The 21,524-nt window shown below is 41.3% G+C and overlaps 2 non-coding genes across 2 annotated transcripts; one reads left to right on the top strand and one right to left on the bottom strand.

The window, feature by feature from the left end:
* Positions 1–5,893: 5,893 nt before the first annotated feature.
* LOC130937259 (small nucleolar RNA R71) lies at positions 5,894–6,001 on the bottom strand. The gene has a single exon (XR_009068483.1). It is a non-coding gene; the product is annotated as a small nucleolar RNA R71 (small nucleolar RNA).
* A 14,982-nt stretch (positions 6,002–20,983) lies between these two features.
* Positions 20,984–21,091, top strand: LOC130938619 (small nucleolar RNA R71). Its single transcript, XR_009069778.1, has one exon. It is a non-coding gene; the product is annotated as a small nucleolar RNA R71 (small nucleolar RNA).
* The last annotated feature ends 433 nt before the right edge of the window (positions 21,092–21,524 follow it).

Here is a 21,524-nt window from a genome sequence, read left to right as displayed (position 1 = left end):
AGAAGAAAAGAAAAAGAAAATAACTTATAAAATAATAAGAATGATAGAAAAGTGAAGAGGGAAGAAGAAAATAGAACCTTAGGAATGGAGGTGAGAGAGAGAAAGTGAAAGGTGAGATAGGAAGAAGAAGGGAAAAGGAAGAAATAAGGAGGGAAAAGAAAAATTAGGATTTGGAGGAGAGAAAGATAAGATATGTGGCAATTTTAGGGTGAGCTGTGCGGCGCATGCTACGCGGCCACGTGGGGCACGCGTTCGCGTGGATGCGCGTTAAGTATGGGCACGCGATCGCGTCAGTCACGCGGTCGCGTGACCCATGTTATGCTGCACTCGCGCTAGCACAACTCTCTGTTCAAATTAATTTATTTGCCAAAATTGGGGTGACGCGATCGCGTGGGGCACGCGATCGCGTGAGTGTGCTTCAGAAGATGGAGGACACGACCGCGTGGGGCACGCGGTCGCGTGATAAGGATTGTGCTTCCAGTACCAATCCAGCACCACTCTCGCACAATATTTTATTGTGCACCCTTTTACGTCGAAAACCTAGGGCACGCGGCCGCGTGGGGCACGCGGTCGCGTGGGTCGATATGTGCCATTAGCACGCCTCCAGCCACGCTCCAGCGTGACTCTCTATTCTCTTTTATTTTTCCTTTCTCTCCAAGCGACGCGGACGCGTCACTGATGCGATCGCGTCGCGTAGCGAAAATTTTTTTTTTAAATTAAGAAATGAAACATGTAAATGAAAATGCACGAAAGTACTAATAAAGAGAAGAGTTATTGAATAAGAAAAACTAAAAATAAGGAAAAGAACGATCATACCATGGTGGGTTGTCTCCCACCTAGCACTTTGCTTTAACGTCCTTAAGTTGGACGCTCCACTAGCTCAATCTTCTGCTATGTGGGGATCTTCCAAGAGGAAGATCTCAAGCTCCTTGTTTCTCTGCCTCTTCTCGCCATGGTATAGCTTCAGACATTGTCCATTAACTTTAATGAGTTCAGAGCTTGAAGGATTGCTTAGGTGATAAACTCCGTATGGTTCTGCCTTCTCTACTTTATATGGACCTTCCCATCTTGATCTCAACTTACCTGGCATGAGCCTTAGTCGAGATTTGTAAAGGAGGACTAAATCTCCAGGTTGGAACTCTTTCTTCTTGATGTTTTGATCGTGTACAGCCTTCATCTTCTCCTTGTATATTCTTGAGTTCTCATAAGCTTCTAGGCGAAGGCTCTCCAATTCTTGCAGTTGCAACTTCCTTTCAGCTCCGGCTTTATCAATTCCCATGTTGCACTCCTTAACTGCCCAAAAGGCTCTGTGTTCTACTTCAACTGGGAGATGACAAGCTTTTTCATAAACCAAGCGGAAAGGACTCATCCCAATGGGTGTTTTATATGCTGTTCTATATGCCCAAAGTGCATCTTGTAGCCTGGTGCTCCAGTCTTTTCTATGAGGCTTTACTATCTTTTGTAAGATACGCTTGATTTCTCTGTTTGACACCTCGGCTTGCCCATTAATTTGGGGATGGTAAGCTGTTGCGACTTTATGGATTATCCCATGCTTTTTCATTAATCCTGTTAGTCTCCTGTTACAGAAATGGGTGCCTTGATCGCTCACGATTGCTCGTGGTATCCAAAGCGACATATAATATGGTTTCTCACAAAGGAAACAACAGTGTTAGCATCATCAGTACGGGTAGGAATTGCTTCTACCCATTTGGAAACATAATCCACAGCTAACAATATATAAAAATAACCATTAGAATTTGGAAATGGACCCATGAAGTCAATGCCCCAAACATAAAAAATTTCACAGAAAAGCATAATTTGTTGAGGCATCTCATCCCTCTTGGATATATTACCAAATTTCTGGCATGGGAGACAGGATTTACAAAATTTAGCAGCGTCCCTAAAAAGAGTAGGCCACCAGAATCCACAGTCTAAGATCTTTCTAGCTGTTCTTTGAGGACCAAAATGTCCTCCACTCTCAGATGAGTGACAGGCTGATGAGCGGATAATTTGTATGCTTTTTGGCATTGTTTTTAGTATGTTTTTAGTATGATCTAGTTAGTTTTTAGTATATTTTTATTAGTTTTTAATTAAAATTCACTTTTCTGGACTTCACTATGAGTTTGTGTGTTTTTTTGTGATTTCAGGTATTTTCTGGCTGAAATTGAGGGATCTGAGCAAAAATCTGATCCAGAGACTCAAAAGGACTGCAGATGCTGTTGGATTCTGACCTCCCTGCACTTGAAGTGGATTTTCTGGAGCTACAGAAGCCCAATTGGCGCGCTCTCAACGGTGTTGGAAAGTAGACATCCTGGGCTTTCCAGCAATATATAATAGTCCATACTTTGCCCAAGATTTGATGGCCCAAACCGGCGTTCAAAGTCACCTCAAGAAATTCCAGCGTTAAACGCCGGAACTGGCACCTAAATGGGAGTTAAACGCCCAAACTGGCATAAAAGCTGGCGTTTAACTCCAAGGAGAGTCTCTACACGAAAATGCTTCATTGCCCAGCCCAAGAACACACCAAGTGGGCCCGGAAGTGGATTTCTATGTCATTTACTCATTTCTGTACACCCTAGGCTACTAGTTTTCTATATATAGGACCTTTTACTAGTGTATTTTCATCTTTTGATCATGTTTTGATGATTGAACCCTCATTTGGGAGGCTGGCCTCACGGCCATGCCTAGACCTTGTTCTTATGTATTTTCAACGGTGGAGTTTCTACACACCATAGATTAAGGTGTGGAGCTCTGCTGTACCTCGAGTATTAATGCAATTACTATTGTTCTTCTATTCAATTCCGCTTGTTCTTTGTCCAAGATATCACTTGTTCTTCAACTTGATGAAGGTGATGATTGACACTCATCATCATTCTCACCTATGAACAAGGTGACTGACAACCATTCTTGTTCTACAAGCATTCGAGGCTTAGTGAATATCTCTTGGATTTCTGATTGCATGATGCATGGTTGATCGCCTGACAACCGAGTGCTCGCCTGACAAACGAGCCAGCCATTCCGTGAGATCAGAGTCTTCGTGGTATAGGCAAGAACTGATGGCGGCATTCAAGAGAATCCGGAAGGTCTAACCTTGTCTGTGGTATTCTGAGTAGGATTCCATGATTGAATGACTGTGACGTGCTTCAAACTCCGAAAGGCGGGGCGTTAGTGACAGACGCAAAAGAATCACTGGATTCTATTCCGGCCGGACCGAGAACCGACAGATGGATAGCCTATGCTGTGACAGAGCATCAGGGACGTATTTCCAATGAGAGGATGGGAGGTAGCCACTGACAACGGTGAAACCCTACACAAGCTTGCCATGGAAAGGAGTAGGAAGGATTGGATGAAGACAGTAGGAAAGCAGAGAGACGGAAGGGAAGGCATCTTCATACGCTTATCTGAAGCTCTAACCAATGATATACATAAGTATCTCTATCTTTATCTTTATGCTTTATTCGTTTATCACTATACCCAATTGAGTCTGGCTGACTGAGATTTACAAGGTGACCATAGCTTGCTTCATACCACCAATCTCCGTGGGATCGACCCTTACTCGCGTAAGGTTTATTACTTGGACGACCCAGTGCACTTGCTGGTTAGTTGTGCGAAGTTGTGTTTATGCCATGGTATTGAGCACCAAGTCTTTGGAGCCATTACTAGGGATTGTTTGTGTTTTGAAAAGTAGTGATCACAATTTCGTGCACCAAGTTTTTGGCGCCGTTGCCGGGGATTGTTCTTGTGTATGGACAACTGACGGTTCATCTTGTTGCTTAGATTAGGCATTTATTTTTTTCGAAATTCTTGAAGATGAATTCTAGAGTTTCATGATGATTTGCTGAAATCTGGCTGGCTGTAAAGCCATGTCTAATTTCATTGGACCGAGGTTTCAACTTATCATCACAAGAGCTTGTTGATCTTGCTTTTGGAGCAGTGATCTGCTAAGGCTTGGCTGGCCTTTGGCCATGTCTAGTGTTTTGGACCGAAGCTTTCTTTGAAAGCTTGGCTGGCTGTGAAGCCATGTCTAATTCCTGGACCGGAGTCTTAGACTAGCATTGCACTGATTCCTGGGATTCTCATTAAGAATTTTGATATCTTTTTCCACTTTTATTTTCGAAAATCACAAAAAAATTCACAAAAACCATAAAAACCAAAAATATTTGATGTTTCTTGCTTGAGTCTAGTGTCTCATCTTAAGTTTGGTGTCAATTGCATACATTCATTCATGTGTCTTAAGGATCTTCAAGTAATTCTTGATGATTTCTGACTCTGATCTTTGAATTCTTTTGACTTGAGTGTTTATGTGTCTCATATAGTGTCAATAGTATACAAACTGCTAAGTTTGGTGTCTTGCATGCATTGTTATTTGATTCTTGTTGCATTTTGATTATTAAAAAAATCCAAAAATATTTTTTATTTGTGTCTTTTCAAGTCAATAATACAGAGAATTGAAGATTCAGAACATACTGCAGAGAAATTATACAGAAAAAGCTGAGCATTCGAAAATGCCCAGTGAAGAAGGCAGACTGGCGTTTAAACGCCAGCCAGGGTACCTGGTTGGGCGTTTAACGCCCAAAAAGGGTGCATTTTGGGCGTTAAACGCCAGAATGGATACCATTCTGGGCGTTTAACGCCAGGATGGTGCTAGGGGGAAGATTTTGTTTTTCAAATCAATTTTTTTTTTCAAGTTTTCAAAGTTTTTCAAAATCAAATCTTTTTCAAATCAAATCTTATCAATCAAATGTTTTCAAAATCAATTTCTTTCCTTTTTCAAAGATACTTACTAACAATTAATGATTTGATTGAACATCTCAAATTTGTTACCTTTTCTGTTGAGAAAGGTTTAATGTTTGAATCATATCTTTTCTTGTTAGGCAAGTCATTAATTTTTAAAATCAAATCTTTTTAAAATTGTTTTCAAATCAAATTTTTTTAAAATGTTTTTCAAATCATATCTTCTCAATCACAATTTTTAAAACCAATCATATCTTCCTAATTATATCTTTTTCAAAATAAGTTTTCAATCAAATCTTTTAACTTCTAATTTCAAATCCTTTTTCAAAAATCACTTGATTTCTTTTCCACTTTTGTTTTCGAAAATCAATTAGTGTTTTTCAAAAATGTTTTCAAAATATTTTAATTAATTTTCGAAAAATTACTTCCCTCCTTCCCACATCCTTCTATTTATGGAGTACCACTTCTTCTCAATGCACAATTCGAACCTTATCTAATTAAAGTTCGAATTCTTCTTCTCCTTCTTCTTTCTATTTCTCTTTTCCTCTGACACCTCAAGGAATCTCTATACTGTGACATAGAGGATTCCACATTTTCTTGTTCTCTTCTCTTTCATATGAGCAGAAGCAGAGACAAAGGCATTCTTGTTGAAGCTGACCCTGAACCCGAAAGGACCTTGAAGAGAAAGCTAAGAGAAGCCAAAGCACAACTCTCTTTAGAGGACCTGACCGAATTCTTCAAAGAAGAAGAAGACATGGCAGCCGAAAACAACAATAATGCAAACAATGCAAGGAAGGTGCTGGGTGACTTTACTGCACCTACTCCCGACTTCTATGGGAGAAGCATCTCTATCCCTGCCATTGGAGCAAACAACTTTGAGCTTAAGCCTCAATTAGTTTCTCTAATGCAACAGAATTGCAAGTTCCATGGACTTCCAATGGAAGATCCTCATCAGTTCTTAGCTGAATTCTTGCAAATCTGTGACACAGTCAAGACTAATGGGGTTGACCCTGAGGTCTATAGACTGATGCTATTCCCTTTTGCTGTAAGAGACAGAGCTAGAATATGGTTGGACTCTCAACCTAAAGAAAGCCTGGACTCTTGGGAAAAGCTAGTCAATGCCTTCTTGGCAAAGTTCTTTCCACCACAAAGATGGAGTAAGCTTAGAGTGGAAGTCCAAACCTTCAGACAGAAGGATGGAGAATCCCTCTATGAAGCTTGGGAAAGATACAAACAATTAATCAGAAAATGTCCTTCTGACATGCTTTCTGAATGGAGCATCATAGGTATTTTCTATGATGGTCTCTCTGAACTATCCAAGATGTCCTTGGATAGCTCTGCTGGAGGATCTCTTCATCTGAAGAAGACGCCTACAGAAGCTCAAGAGCTCATTGAAATGGTTGCAAATAACCAATTCATGTACACTTCTGAAAGGAATCCTGTGAACAATGGGACTAGTCAGAAGAAAGGAGTTCTTGAGATTGACACTCTGAACGCCATTTTGGCTCAGAATAAAATATTGACTCAACAAGTCAATTTGATTTCTCAAAGTCTGTCTGGAATGCAAAATGCACCTGGCAATACTAAGGAGGCTTCATCTGAGGAAGAAGCTTATGATCCTGAGAACCCTTCAATAGAAGAGGTGAATTACCTAGGAGAACCCTATGGTAACACCTATAATTCTTCATGGAGAAATCACCCAAATTTCTCATGGAAGAATCAAGAGAGACCTCAACAAGGTTTCAACAACAACAATGGTGGAAGAAACAGGTTTAGCAATGGCAAGCCTTTTCCATCATCTTCTCAGCAACAGACAGAGAATTCTAAGCAGAACCCCTCTGACTTAGCAACCATGGTCTCTGATCTAATCAAAACCACTCAAAGTTTCATGACTGAAACAAGGTCCTCCATTCGGAATTTGGAAGGACAAGTGGGACAGCTGAGCAAGAAAGTTACTGAACTCCCTCCAAGTACTCTCCCAAGCAACACAGAAGAAAATCCAAAAGGAGAGTGCAAAGCCCTAAACATGGCCGAATTTGGAGAGGAAGGGGAGGAAGTGAACGCCACTGAGGAAGACCTCAATGGGCGTGCACTAGCCTCCAATGAGTTCCCCAATGAGGAACCATGGGAATCTGGGACTCAAAATGAGACCATAGAGATTCCATTGGACTTACTTCTGCCTTTCATGAGCTCTGATGAGTATTCTTCCTCTGAAGAGGATGAGTATGTCACTGAAGAGCAAGTTGCTAAATACCTTGGAGCAATCATGAAGCTAAATGACAAGTTATTTGGAAATGAGACTTGGAAGAATGAACCTCCTTTGCTCACCAAAGAACTGGATGACTTGTCTAGGCAGAAATTACCTCAAAAGAGACAAGACCCTGGGAAGTTTTTCATACCTTGTACCATAGGCACCATGACCTTCAAGAAGGCTCTGTGTGACTTAGGGTCAAGTGTAAACCTCATGCCTCTCTCAGTAATGGAGAAGCTAAGGATCTTTGAGGTACAAGCTGCAAAAATCTCACTAGAGATGGCAGACAACTCAAGAAAACAATCTTATGGACTTGTAGAGAATGTTTTGGTTAAGATTGAAGACCATTACATCCCTACTGATTTCATAGTCCTAGAGACTGCGAAGTGCATGGATGAAACCATCATCCTTGGCAGACCCTTCCTAGCCACAGCAAAGGCTGTAATTGATGTTGATGGAGGTGAACTGATCATTCAAGTGAATGAAGAATCCTTTGTGTTTAAGGCTCAAGGATACCCCTCTGTCACCATAGAGATGAAGCATGAAGAGCTTCTCTCAAATCAGAGTCAAGAAGAGCCCCCACAGTCAAACTCTAAGTTTGGTGTTGGGAGGCCACAACCAAACTCTAAGTTTGGTGTTGAACCCCCACATTCAAACTCCAAGTTTGGTGTTGGGAGGTTCCAACATTGCTCTGAGTATCTGTGAGGCTCCATGAGAGCCCTCTGTCAAGCTACTAACATTAAAGAAGCGCTTGTTGGGAGGCAACCCAATGATTATATTTTATATATTTCTCTTTGTTATTTTATGTTTTTTTTTTAGGTTGATGATCATAAGAAGTCACAAAATCCATTGAAAAAGCAAAAACAAAATGAAAAACAGGAAGAAAAACAGCACACCCTGGAGGAAGATGTTGCTGGCGTTCAAACGCCAGTAAACCTAGCAGTTGGGCGTTTAACGCCCAGTCTGGCACCATTCTGGGCGTTTAACGCCAGAAAGGGGCACCAGACTGGCGTTAAACGCCAGAAAAGGGCAAGAACCTGGCGTTAAACGCCAGGAATGGGCACCAGCCCGGCGTTTAACGCCAGAAATGGCTCAAAACGTGATTTTGAGCAACATTTGGTGCAGGGATGACTTTTCCTTGACACCACAGGATCTGTGGACCCCACAGGACCCCACCACCACTCTCTCTCTTCTTCCCCCATTCACCAATCACCTCAACACCTCTTCCCCAAAAACCCTTCACCTATCAAATCCCATCTTTCTCTTCACCACTCACATCCATCCTTCATAAACCCCACCAACCTCACCCTTCAAATTCAAACCACTTTCCCTCCCAAACCCAAACAATATGGCCGAACCCCATCTCCCCTCTCTCCTATAAATACCCTTCTTCACTCCTTTATTTTCACACAACCAAAAAACCACTTCTCCCCCTCCTTGGCCGAATACACTAAGCCATTCCCTCCTTCTTCATTTCTTCTTCTTCTCCTCTCTTCTTTCTTCTTTTGCTCGAGGACGAGCAAACCTTTAAGTTTGGTGTGGTAAAAGCGTTGCTTTTTCGTTTTTCCATAACCATTTATGGCATCCAAGGCCGGAGAAACCTCTAGAAAGAGGAAAGGGAAGGCAAAAGCTTCCACCTCCGAGTCATGGGAGATGGATAGGTTCATCTCAAGGGTGCATCCAGACCACTTTTATGAAGTTGTGGCCTTGAAGAAGGTGATCCCCGAGGTCCCCTTTTCACTCAAAAAGGGTGAATATCCGGAGATCCGCCATGAGATCCAAAGAAGAGGTTGGAAAGTACTTACCAACCCCATTCAACAAATTGGAATCTTGATGGTTCAAGAGTTCTATGCCAATGCATGGATCACCAAGAACCATGATCAAAGTGTGAACCCGGATCCAAAGAATTATCTTACTATGGTTCGGGGGAAATACTTGGATTTTAGTCCGGAAAGTGTGAGGGTGGCGTTCAACTTGCCTATGATGCAAGGAGATGAACATCCTTACACAAGAAGGGTCAACTTTGATCAAAGGTTGGACCAAGTCCTCACAATCATATGTGAAGAGGGCGCACAATGGAAGAGAGATTCAAGAGGCAAGCCGGTTCAATTGAGAAGGCATGACCTCAAACCCGTGGCTAGAGGATGGTTGGAGTTTATCCAACGCTCAATCATTCCCACTAGCAACCGGTCCGAAGTTACTTTAGACCGGGCCATCATGATCCATAGCATCATGATTGGAGAAGAAGTGGAAGTTCATGAGGTCATAGCCCAAGAACTCTACAAAGTGGCGGACAAGACTTCCACCTTAGCAAGGTTAGCCTTTCCTCACCTCATTTGTCACCTCTGTTATTCAGTTGGAGTTGACATAGAGGGAGACATCACCATTGATGAGGATAAGCCCATTACCAAGAAAAGGATGGAGCATACAAGAGACCCCTCTCATCATGAGATCCCTGAGATGCCTCAAGGGATGCACTTTCCTCCACAAAACTATTGGGAGCAACTAAACACCTCCCTAGGAGAATTGAGTTCCAACATGGGACAACTAAGGGTGGAGCACCAAGAACACTCCATTCTCCTCCATGAAATTAGAGAAGATCAAAGAATCATGAGAGAGGAGCAACAAAGGCAAGGAAGAGACATTGAGGAGCTCAAGCACTCCATAGGACCTTCAAGAGGAAGGAAGAGCCGCCATCACTAAGGTGGACCCGTTCCTTGATTTCCTTGTTCTTTATTCTTCTGTTTTTCGAATTTTAGTGCTTATGTTTATCCATGTTTGTGTCTTATGATCATTAGTGTCTTAGTGTTTATGCCTTAAAGTTATGAATGTCCTATGAATCCATCACCTTTCTTAAATAAAAACGTGCTTAATTGAAAAGGAAAAGAATTGCATGAATTTTGAATTTTATAACAGTTTAATTATTTTGATGTGGTGGCAACACTTTTGTTCTCTGAATGTATGCTTAAACAGTGCATATGTCTTTTGAATTTGTGGTTCATGAATGTTAAAGTTGTTGGCTCTTGAAAGAATGATGAAAAAGGAGACATGTTACTGAGGATCTGAAAAATCATAAAAATGATTCTTGAAGCAAGAAAAAGCAGTGAATACAAAAAAAAAGAGAAGCAAAAAAAAAAAAAAACCGAAAAAAAATATAGAAAAAGAAAGAAAAAAGAAAAAAGAGTTGTGATCCAAGGCAATAAGAGTGTGCTTAAGAACCCTGGACACCTCTAGTTGGGGACTTTAGCAAAGCTGAGTCACAATCTGAAAAGGTTCACCCAATTATGTGTCTGTGGCATGTATGTATCCGGTGGTAATACTGGAAGACAGAGTGCTTTGGGCCACGGCCAAGACTCAATAAGTAGCTGTGTTCAAGAATCATTATACTTAACTAGGAGAATCAATAACACTATCTGGATTCTGAGTTCCTAAAGAAGCCAATCATTCTGAATTTCAAAGGATAGAGTGAGATGCCAAAACTGTTCAGAGGCAAAAAGCTAAAAGCCCCGCTCATCTAATTAATACTGATCTTCATAGATGTTTTTGGAGTTCATTGCATATTCTCTTCTTTTTATCTTATTTGATCTTCAGTTGCTTGGGGACAAGCAACAATTTAAGTTTGGTGTTGTGATGAGCGGATAATTTGTATGCTTTTTGGCATTGTTTTTAGTATGTTTTTAGTATGATCTAGTTAGTTTTTAGTATATTTTTATTAGTTTTTAATTAAAATTCACTTTTCTGGACTTCACTATGAGTTTGTGTGTTTTTCTGTGATTTCAGGTATTTTCTGGCTGAAATTGAGGGATCTGAGCAAAAATCTGATCCAGAGACTCAAAAGGACTGCAGATGCTGTTGGATTCTGACCTCCCTGCACTCGAAGTGGATTTTCTGGAGCTACAGAAGCCCAATTGGCGCGCTCTCAACGGCGTTGGAAAGTAGACATCCTGGGATTTCCAGCAATATATAATAGTCCATACTTTGCCCAAGATTTGATGGCCCAAACCGGCGTTCAAAGTCACCTCAAGAAATTCCAGCGTTAAACGCCGGAACTGGCACCTAAATGGGAGTTAAACGCCCAAACTGGCATAAAAGCTGGCGTTTAACTCCAAGGAGAGTCTCTACACAAAAATGCTTCATTGCCCAGCCCAAGCACACACCAAGTGGGCCCGAAAGTGGATTTCTATGTCATTTACTTATTTCTGTACACCCTAGGCTACTAGTTTTCTATATATAGGACCTTTTACTAGTGTATTTTCATCTTTTGATCATGTTTTGATGATTGAACCCTCATTTGGGAGGCTGGCCTCACGGCCATGCCTAGACCTTGTTCTTATGTATTTTCAACGGTGGAGTTTCTACACACCATAGATTAAGGTGTGGAGCTCTGCTGCACCTCGAGTATTAATGCAATTACTATTGTTCTTCTATTCAATTCCGCTTGTTCTTTGTCCAAGATATCACTTGTTCTTCAACTTGATGAAGGTGATGATTGACACTCATCATCATTCTCACCTATGAACAAGGTGACTGACAACCATTCTTGTTCTACAAGCATTCGAGGCTTAGTGAATATCTCTTGGATTTCTGATTGCATGATGCATGGTTGATCGCCTGACAACCGAGTGCTCGCCTGACAACCGAGTGCTCGCCTGACAAATGAGCCAGCCATTCCGTGAGATCAGAGTCTTCGTGGTATAGGCAAGAACTGATGGCGGCATTCAAGAGAATCTGGAAGGTCTAACCTTGTCTGTGGTATTCTGAGTAGGATTCCATGATTGAATGACTGTGACGTGCTTCAAACTCCGAAAGGCGGGGCGTTAGTGACAGACGCAAAAGAATCACTGGATTCTATTCCGGCCGGACCGAGAACCGACAGATGGATAGCCTATGCTGTGACAGAGCATCAGGGACGTATTTCCAATGAGAGGATGGGAGGTAGCCACTGACAACGGTGAAACCCTACACAAGCTTGCCATGGAAAGGAGTAGGAAGGATTGGATGAAGACAGTAGGAAAGCAGAGAGACGGAAGGGAAGGCATCTTCATACGCTTATCTGAAGCTCTAACCAATGATATACATAAGTATCTCTATCTTTATCTTTATGCTTTATTCGTTTATCACTATACCCAATTGAGTCTGGCTGACTGAGATTTACAAGGTGACCATAGCTTGCTTCATACCACCAATCTCCGTGGGATCGACCCTTACTCGCGTAAGGTTTATTACTTGGACGACCCAGTGCACTTGCTGGTTAGTTGTGCGAAGTTGTGTTTATGCCATGGTATTGAGCACCAAGTCTTTGGAGCCATTACTAGGGATTGTTTGTGTTTTGAAAAGTAGTGATCACAATTTCGTGCACCACAGGCCTCTAAGATAGACTGAAATTCTGATTGAGGCACACAGCGTCTAATTACTTGGTCAGCACCATATCTCCATAAATATGGGTCATCCCATATATAATATTTAGACTCACTTTTCAGCTTGTCTCTTTGATGCTTAGAAAAATTTGGAGGAAATGTGCGGCTAACCAAATAATTAGCAACAGGTGCATACCAAGAGACTACCGCAGATACTGCTTGTAGGTTATCAAAAGGAAAATTATCATCTATAGGAGTAGAATCATCCTTAATATGCTCAAGGCGATTCAAATGGTCTGCCACTAAATTCTGATTACCACTTCTATCCTTTATTTCTAAATCAAATTCTTGTAACAGCAGTATCCAACGTATAAGTCTTGGTTTGAACTCTTTTTTAGCTAATAGATACTTTAAAGCTGCATGGTCCGAATACACTACTACTCTAGTACCAAGTAAATAAGCTTGGAATTTATCCAGAGCAAAAACAATAGCAGGAAGCTCTTTCTCAGTAGTACTATAATTGGACTGGGCAGTGTCTAAAGTCTTAGACGCATACGCAATAACAAAAGGATCCTTACCTTCACGCTGAGCCAGCGCTGCTCCTACTGCATGGTCGGAAGCATCGCACATGATTTCAAACGGCTGGCTCCAGTCTAGTCCTCTCACAATTGGAGCTTGAGTCAGAGCAGTCTTCAGCTTATCAAACGCTTGTTTGCAATCATCACTGAACTCAAACTCAATATCCTTCTGCAGTAATCTGGATAAGGGAAGTGCTACCTTACTAAAGTCCTTGATAAATCTCCTGTAAAAACCTGCATGGCCAAGGAACGAACGGACTTCCCTCACAGAAGAGGGGTAAGGTAAACTAGAAATAATATTTACCTTTGCTGGGTCTACAGTAATACCATTATTAGATACCACATGTCCTAATACAATCCCTTGTTTTACCATAAAGTGACATTTTTTAAAATTTAATACAAGGTTTGTATTAACACATCTATCTAATACTCTAGATAATCCATCTAAACAAAGGCTAAAAGAATCACCATAAACGCTAAAATCGTCCATAAAAACTTCCATACAATCTTCAATAAGGTCAGAGAAAAGACTCATCATGCACCTTTGGAAAGTAGCTGGTGCATTGCATAAGCCAAAGGGCATTCTCTTATAAGCATACGTTCCGAAAGGACATGTAAAAGTGGTCTTTTCCTGATCCTCAGGGGCTATATGAATCTGGAAATAACCTGTGTAACCATCTAAAAAGCAATAATGTGATTTACCTGACAGGCGATCCAGTATTTGATCAATGAATGGAAGTGGGTAGTGATCCTTACGGGTAGCTTGGTTGAGACGCCTGTAATCAATGCAGACTCTCCAAGCATTCTGAAATCTAGTTGCTATGAGCTCTCCATGCTCATTATTCACTGTAGTGACTCCAGACTTCTTGGGCACCACTTGTACTGGGCTTACCCATTCACTGTCTGAAATGGGATATATGATACCTGCTTCCAATAGTCTGGTCACTTCCTTTTTGACAACTTTCAAGATGGTGGGATTCAATCTTCTTTGGGGTTGACAGACAGGTCTTGCTCCCTCTTCTAAAAATATTCAGTGCTCACATACTTGAGGGTTGATTCCTACTATGTCTGCCAAACTCCACCCAATTGCCCTCTTATGCTTCCTCAGCACATCAAGTAACTGCTCTTCTTGTTGAGAAGTAAGTTCTCTTGCAATATTAACTGGAAACTTCTGCTCATCTCCAAGATAAGCATATTTGAGATGTGGAGGGAGGGGTTTCAATTCTAACTTCTGTTCATGGGCAGGTTCTGGATTATCTGGAGCTTGTGAAAATGATGAAGTGCCCATATTGTCAGTTAAGAGGGTCCCCACACTTGGACCTTGTCCAGTGTGTATCTCTTCTAACTCTTCCTTGTGAACTTCAGCTACACTTTCATCTATGACATCATACTGGAAGATAGAGCGATCTTCTGGAGGGTTATTAATGACTCTATTCAGATTGAAGATCACAATGTGGCCATCTATTTCAAAGGAGTATGTTCCTGAAAAAGCATCCAATTTGAATTTTGACGTCTTCAGGAATGGTCTTCCAAGTAGGATTGATGATGGCTTATCTGAATCATTTTGGGGCATCTCCAAAATATAAAAATCAGTGGGAAATGTAAGCCCTTTAATATTCACCAGAACATCTTCAGCAACTGTAATAATGCTTTTATCTGCTAACACAAAACGAGCTGTCGACCTTTTTAAGGGAGGGAGCCTCAAAATATCATATATAGACAAAGGCATTATACTGACACATGCTCCTAAATCACACATGCAATCATAAATTACTACACCACCAATAGTACAGCTAACTATACAAGGACATGGATCACTACATTTTTCAGGTAATCCTCCCATTAAAGCAGATATAGAACTACCTAAAGGAATAGTTTATAATTCATTAATTTTGTCTTTATGGATACATAAATCTTTTAGAAACTTTGCATATTTAGGTACTTGCTGAATAACATCAAAAAGAGGAACAGTTACATCGACCTTTTTGAATATTTCTACCATTTTAGGATCGGGTTCCAGCTGCTTCCTGGGCTTCCTTGCAAGTTGTGGAAATGGAATAGGAGTAGTGTTGTCTGTAGTGTCTGCGCCTTTTGGTGCTTCCTCTTGTGGTTGAGCTATTTCTTCTTCAGCTATGTCCTGTATGTCCTATTTTTCTTCAACATCTTCTATTTCTACCACCTCTTCAGCTGAGGCGTGTTCTGGTGAGCTTGGCTCCTCCTGGTTCCTCTCCTGCAGTGTGGTTCCGGACCTCAGGGTGATGGCATTAATGCCTTCCTTTGGATTGGGTAATGGTTGAGAGGGGATTCCAGTGGAACTTGAAGGTTGGTTACTGGAATTTTGTGAAGCTCCGATCTGTGAGACAAGAGCTTGCAAAGTAGAGGTCAGACCATTCAAACTGGCATTAATACTATTCATGATATTGTTTTCCATGGTCTGCTGTCTTCGTTCAAAAGATTGTAGTAACTCTTCATTATGAGATGAAGAAGAATGATTAAATTGAGAGGTCTGCTGTTGATTATTCTGTGGTCCTTGGTTTTGCCTCAGGTGAGGTGCTCTGTAAGGTTGATTCTGCTGCCTGTTGTTGTTATTATTCCACCTCTGATTTCCCTGATTATCTCTGCCTCCTCTGTTATTGTTGTCCCTCCAATTCTGGTTATAATTGTCCTGCCATCCATGGTTATTGTTTCCACCTTGATTGTACCCTTGGTTGGGACGGTCATAGAAATTATGAGTGGATGTGGTGCGCGAAATTGTGATCACTACTTTTTCACAACTCAAATAATCCCCGGTAATGGCTCCAAGAACTTGGTGGCTCAATACCATGGCATTACACAACTTCGCACAACTAACCAGCAAGTGCACTGGGTCGTCCAAGTAATAAACCTTACGTGAGTAAGGGTCGATCCCACGGAGATTGTTAGTATTGAAGCAAGCTATGGTCATCTTGTAAATCTTAGTCAGGCAAACTCAAATATATATGGTGATGAACGAAAATAACATAAAAGATAAGGATAGTGATACTTATGTATATCATTGGTGTAAGAGCTTCAGACAAGTGTATGAAGATGCCTTCCCTTCCGTCTCTCTGCTTTTCTACTGTCTTCATCCAATCCTTCTTACTCCTTTCCATGGCAAGCTCGTGTAAGGTTTCACTGTTGTCAGCAGCTACCTCCCATCCGCGCAGTGAAAGCTAATGCACACACTCTGTCACAGTGCTGCCAATCACCGGTTTGGTTCCCTCCCCTACCGGAATAGAATAACTCTTTTGCGTCTGTCACTAACGCCCAGTAGGTTACAGGTTTGAAGCACGTCACAGTCATTCAATCATTGAATCCTACTCAGAATACCACAGACAAGGTTTAGACCTTCCGGATTCTCTTGAATGCCGCCATCAGGTCCTGCCTATACCACGAAGATTCCGAAGAATCCAAGAGATATTCACTAAGCCTCGGATGCTTGTAGAACAAGAATGGTTGTCAGTCACCTTGTTCTTAGGTGAGAATGATGATGAGCGTCAATCATCACCTTCATCATGTTGAAGAACAAGTGATATCTTGGATAAAGAACAAGCGGAATTGAATGGAAGAACAATAGTAATTGCATTAATACTCGAGGTACAGCAGAGCTCCACACCTTAATCTATGGTGTGTAGAAACTCCACCGTTGAAAATACATAAGAACAAAAGTGATCATTGGTTTCGGCCCCAAAGAGGGAACCAGAAGAACCAAGATCTGATCTAAGAACTAGATGTCCGAAGATTCCTAGATGATCTCTATACAATAGTAAAAGGTCCTACTTATAGAAAACTAGTACATAGATGAGTAAATGACATAAAAATCCACTTCTGGGCCCACTTGGTGTGTGCTTGGGCTGAGCAATGAAGCATTTTTCGTGTAGAGACTCTTCCTGGCGTTTAACTCCAGCTTTTATGCCAGTTTGGGCGTTTAACTCCCGATTAGGTGCCAGTTCCGGCGTTTAACGCTGGGAATTTTGAGGGTGACTTTGAACGCCGGTTTGGGCCATCAAATCTTGGGCAAAGTATGGACTATTATATATTGCTGGAAAGCCCAGGATGTCTACTTTCCAACGCCGTTGAGAGCGCGTCAATTGGGCTTCTGTAGCTCCAGAAAATCCACTTCGAGTGCAGGGAGGTCAGAATCCAACAGCATCTGCAGTCCTTTTCAGTCTCTGAATCAGATTTTTGCTCAGGTCCCTCAATTTCAGCCAGAAAATACCTGAAATCACAGAAAAACACACAAACTCATAGTAAAGTCCAGAAAAGTGAATTTTAATTAAAAACTAATAAAAATATAATAAAAACTAAACTAAAAACTACTAAAAACATACTAAAAACAATGCCAAAAAGCGTACAAATTATCCGCTCATCACAACACCAAACTTAAATTGTTGCTTGTCCCCAAGCAACTGAAAATCAAATAGGATAAAAAGAAGAGAATATACTATAGACTCCAAATTATCAATGAAACATAGCTCCAAATTAGATGAGCGGGACTAGTAGCTTTTTGCCTCCAAACAGTTTTGGCATCTCACTTTATCCTCTGAGGTTCAGAATGATTGGCTTCTTTAGGAACTCAGAATCCAGATAGTGTTATTGATTCTCCTAGTTAAGTATGATGATTCTTGAACACAGCTACTTATTGAGTCTTGGCTGTGGCCCAAAGCACTTTGTCTTCCAGTATTACCACCGGATACATACATGCCACAGACACATAATTGGGTGAACCTTTTCAGATTGTGACTCAGCTTTGCTAAAGTCCCCAATTAGAGGTGTCCAGGGTTCTTAAGCACACTCTTTTTGCCTTGGATCACAACTTTATTTCTTTCTTTTTCTTTCTTTTTCTCTTTCTCCCTTTTTTCGTTTTTCTTTTTCTCTCTCTTTTTTTTTTTTGTATTCACTGCTTTTTCTTGCTTCAAGAATCATTTTTATGATTTTTCAGATCCTCAGTAACATGTCTCCTTTTTCATCATTCTTTCAAGAGCCAACAATTTTAACATTCATGAACCACAAATTCAAAAGACATATGCACTGTTCAAGCATACATTCAGAAAACAAAAGCATTGCCACCACATCAAACTAATTAAGCTAGTTTTAAAGATGAATTTGAAATCCTGTACTTCTTGTTCTTTTGTGATAAAAACAGTTTTCTTTTAAGAGAGGTGATGGATTCATATTCATAGCTTTAAGGCATAGACACTAAGACACTAATGATCATAAGACACAAACATGGATAAACATAAAGCACTAAAATTCGAAAAACAAAAAAATAAAGAACAAGGAGATTAAAGAACGGGTCCACCTTAGTGATGGCGGCTCTTTCTTTCTCTTGAAGATCCTATGGAGTGCTTGAGCTCCTCAATGTCTCTTCCTTGTCTTTGTTGCTCCTCTCTCATGATCCTTTGATCTTCTCCAATTTCATGGAGGAGGATGGCATGTTCTTGGTGCTCCACCCTTAGTTGTCCCATGTTGGAACTTAATTTTCCTAGGGAGGTGTTAATTTGCTCCCAGTAGTCTTGTGGAGGAAAGTGCATCCCTTGAGGTATCTCAGGGATTTCTTGATGAGAGGGGTCTCTTGTTTGCTCCATCTTCTTCTTAGTGATGGGCTTGAGGTCATGCCTTCTCAGTTGAACCGGCTTTGGATGCCATAAATGGTTATGGAAAAACAAAAAGCAATGCTTTTACCACACCAAACTTAAAAGGTTTGCTCGTCCTCGAGCAAAAGAAGAAAGAAGAGAGTAGAAGAAGAAGAAATGGAGGAGAGGGAGATGGCTTTGTGGTTAGGCCAAAAGGGGAAGAAGTAGTGGTTTGAATTTGGATGGTGAGGTAAGTGGGGTTTTATGGAGGTGAGTGGTGAAGAGAGAGATGGGATTTGATAGGTGAGGGGTTTGTGGGGATCCTGTGGGGTCCACAGATCCTTAGGTGTCAAGGAAAAGTCATCCCTGCACCAAATGTTGCTCAAAATCACGTTTTGAGCTATTTCTGGCGTTAAACGCCGGGCTGGTGCCCATTCCTGGCGTTTAACGCCAGGTTGTTGCCCTTTACTGGCGTTTAACGCCAGTCTGGTGCCCCTTTCTGGCGTTAAACGCCCAGAATGGTGCCAGACTGGGCGTTAAACGCCCAACAGCTAGCATTACTGGCGTTTGAACGCCAGCTTCTTCTTCTCCAGGGTGTGCTGTTTTTCTTCCTGTTTTTCATTTTGTTTTTGCTTTTTTCATTGTTTTTGTGACTTCTTATGATCATCAACCTACAAAAAAGATAAAATAACAAAAGAAAATAATTAATTATAAAACATTGGGTTGCCTCCCAACAAGCGCTTCTTTAATGTCATTAGCTTGACAGAGGACTCTCATGGAGCCTCACAAATGATCAGAGCAATGTTGAAACCTCCCAACACCAAACTTAGAGTTTGAATGTGGGGGTTCAACACCAAACTTAGAGTTTGGTTGTGGCCTCCCAACACCAAACTTAGAGTTTGACTGTGGGGGCTCTATTTGTCTCTGATTTGAGGGAAGCTCTTCAAGCTTCCCCTCCATGGTGACAGAGGGATATCCTTGAGCCTTAAACACATAGGATTCTTCATTCACTTGAATGATCAGTTCACCTCCATCAACATCAATCACAGCCTTTGCTGTGGCTAGGAAGGGTCTGCCAAGGATGATGGATTCATCCATGCACTTCCCAGTCTCTAGGACTATGAAGTCAGTAGGGATGTAATTGTCTTCAATCTTCACCAAAACATTCTCTACAAGTCCATGAGCTTGTTTTCTTGAATTGTCTGCCATCTCTAGTGAGATTTTTGCAGCTTGCACCTCAAAGATCCCTAATTTCTCCATTACAGAGAGGGGCATGAGGTTTACACTTGACCCCAAGTCACACAAGGCCTTCTTGAAGGTCATGGTGCCTATGGTACAAGGTATAGAAAACTTCCCAGGATCTTGCCTCTTTTGAGGCAGTTTCTGCCTAGACAAGTCATTCAGTTCTTTGGTGAGCAAGGGTGGTTCATCCTCCCAAGTCTCATTTCCAAATAACTTGTCATTCAGTTTCATGATTGCTCCAAGGTATTTAGCAACTTGCTCTTCAGTGACATACTCATCCTCTTCAGAGGAAGAATACTCATCAGAGCTCATGAATGGCAGAAGTAAGTCCAATGGAATCTCTATGGTCTCATTTTGAGCCTCAGATTCCCATTGTTCCTCATTGAGGAACTCAGAGGAGATTGGTACACGCCCACTGAGGTCTTCTTCAGTGGCGTCCTCCTCCTTTCTTTCCTCTCCATATTCGGCCATGTCTATGGCTTTGCACTCTCCTTTTGGATTTTCTTCTGTATTACTTGGGAGAGTGCTAGGAGGGAGTTTAGTAACTTTCTTGCTCAGCTGACCCACTTGTCCTTCCAAATTTCTGATGGAGGACCTTGTTTCATTCATGAAACTTTGAGTGGTCTTTATTAGATCAGAGACCATTGTTGCTAAGTCAGAAGTATTCTGCTTAGAACTCTCTGTCTGTTGCTGAGAAGATGATGGAAAAGGTTTACCATTGTTAAACCTGTTTCTTCCACCATTATTATTGAAACCTTGTTGAGGTCTCTCTTGATTCTTCCATGAGAGATTTGGGTGATTTCTCCATGAAGAATTATAGGTGTTTCCATAGGGTACTCCTAGGTAATTCACCTCTTCCATGGAAGGGTTCTCAGGATCATAAGCTTCTTCTTCAGATGAAGCATCCTTAGTACTGTTTGGTGCATTTTGCATTCCAGACAGACTTTGAGAAATCAAATTGACTTGTTGAGTCAATATCTTGTTCTGAGCCAATATGGCATTCAGAGTGTCAATCTCAAGAACTCCTTTCTTCTGACTAGTCCCATTGTTTACAGGATTCCTTTCAGAAGTGTACATGAATTGGTTATTTGCAACCATTTCAATCAATTCTTGAGCTTCTGCAGGCGTCTTCTTCAGATGAAGAGATCCTCCAGCCGAGCTATCCAAAGACATCTTGGATAGTTCAGAGAGACCATCATAGAAAATACCTATGATGCTCCATTCAGAAAGCATGTCTGAGGGACATCCTCTGATTAACTGTTTGTATCTTTCCCAAGCTTCATAGAGGGATTCTCCATCCTTCTGTCTGAAGGTTTGGACTTCCACTCTAAGCTTACTCCATCTTTGTGGTGGAAAGAACTTTGCCAAGAAGGCATTGACTAGCTTTTCCCAAGAGTCCAGGCTTTCTTTAGGTTGAGAATCCAACCATATTCTAGCTCTGTCTCTTACAGCAAAAGGGAATAGCATCAGTCTGTAGACCTCAGGGTTAACCCCATTAGTCTTGACTGTGTCACAGATTTGCAAGAACTCAGCTAAAAACTGATGAGGATCTTCCATTGGAAGTCCATGAAACTTGCAATTCTGTTGCATTAGAGAAACTAATTGAGGCTTAAGCTCAAAGTTGTTTGCTCCAATGGCAGGGATAGAGATGCTTCTCCCATAGAAATCAGGAGTAGGTGCAGTGAAGTCACCCAGCACCTTCCTTGCATTGTTTGCATTGTTGTTGTTTTCGGCTGCCATGTGTTCTTCTTCCCTGAAGAATTCGGTC

This window comes from Arachis stenosperma, chromosome 6, assembly GCF_014773155.1.
Source record: "Arachis stenosperma cultivar V10309 chromosome 6, arast.V10309.gnm1.PFL2, whole genome shotgun sequence".
In the NCBI taxonomy this organism is placed as follows: domain Eukaryota; kingdom Viridiplantae; phylum Streptophyta; class Magnoliopsida; order Fabales; family Fabaceae; genus Arachis; species Arachis stenosperma.
Note: the sequence above shows the minus strand (reverse complement) of the source record. Positions and strands in the feature narration are given on the sequence as shown.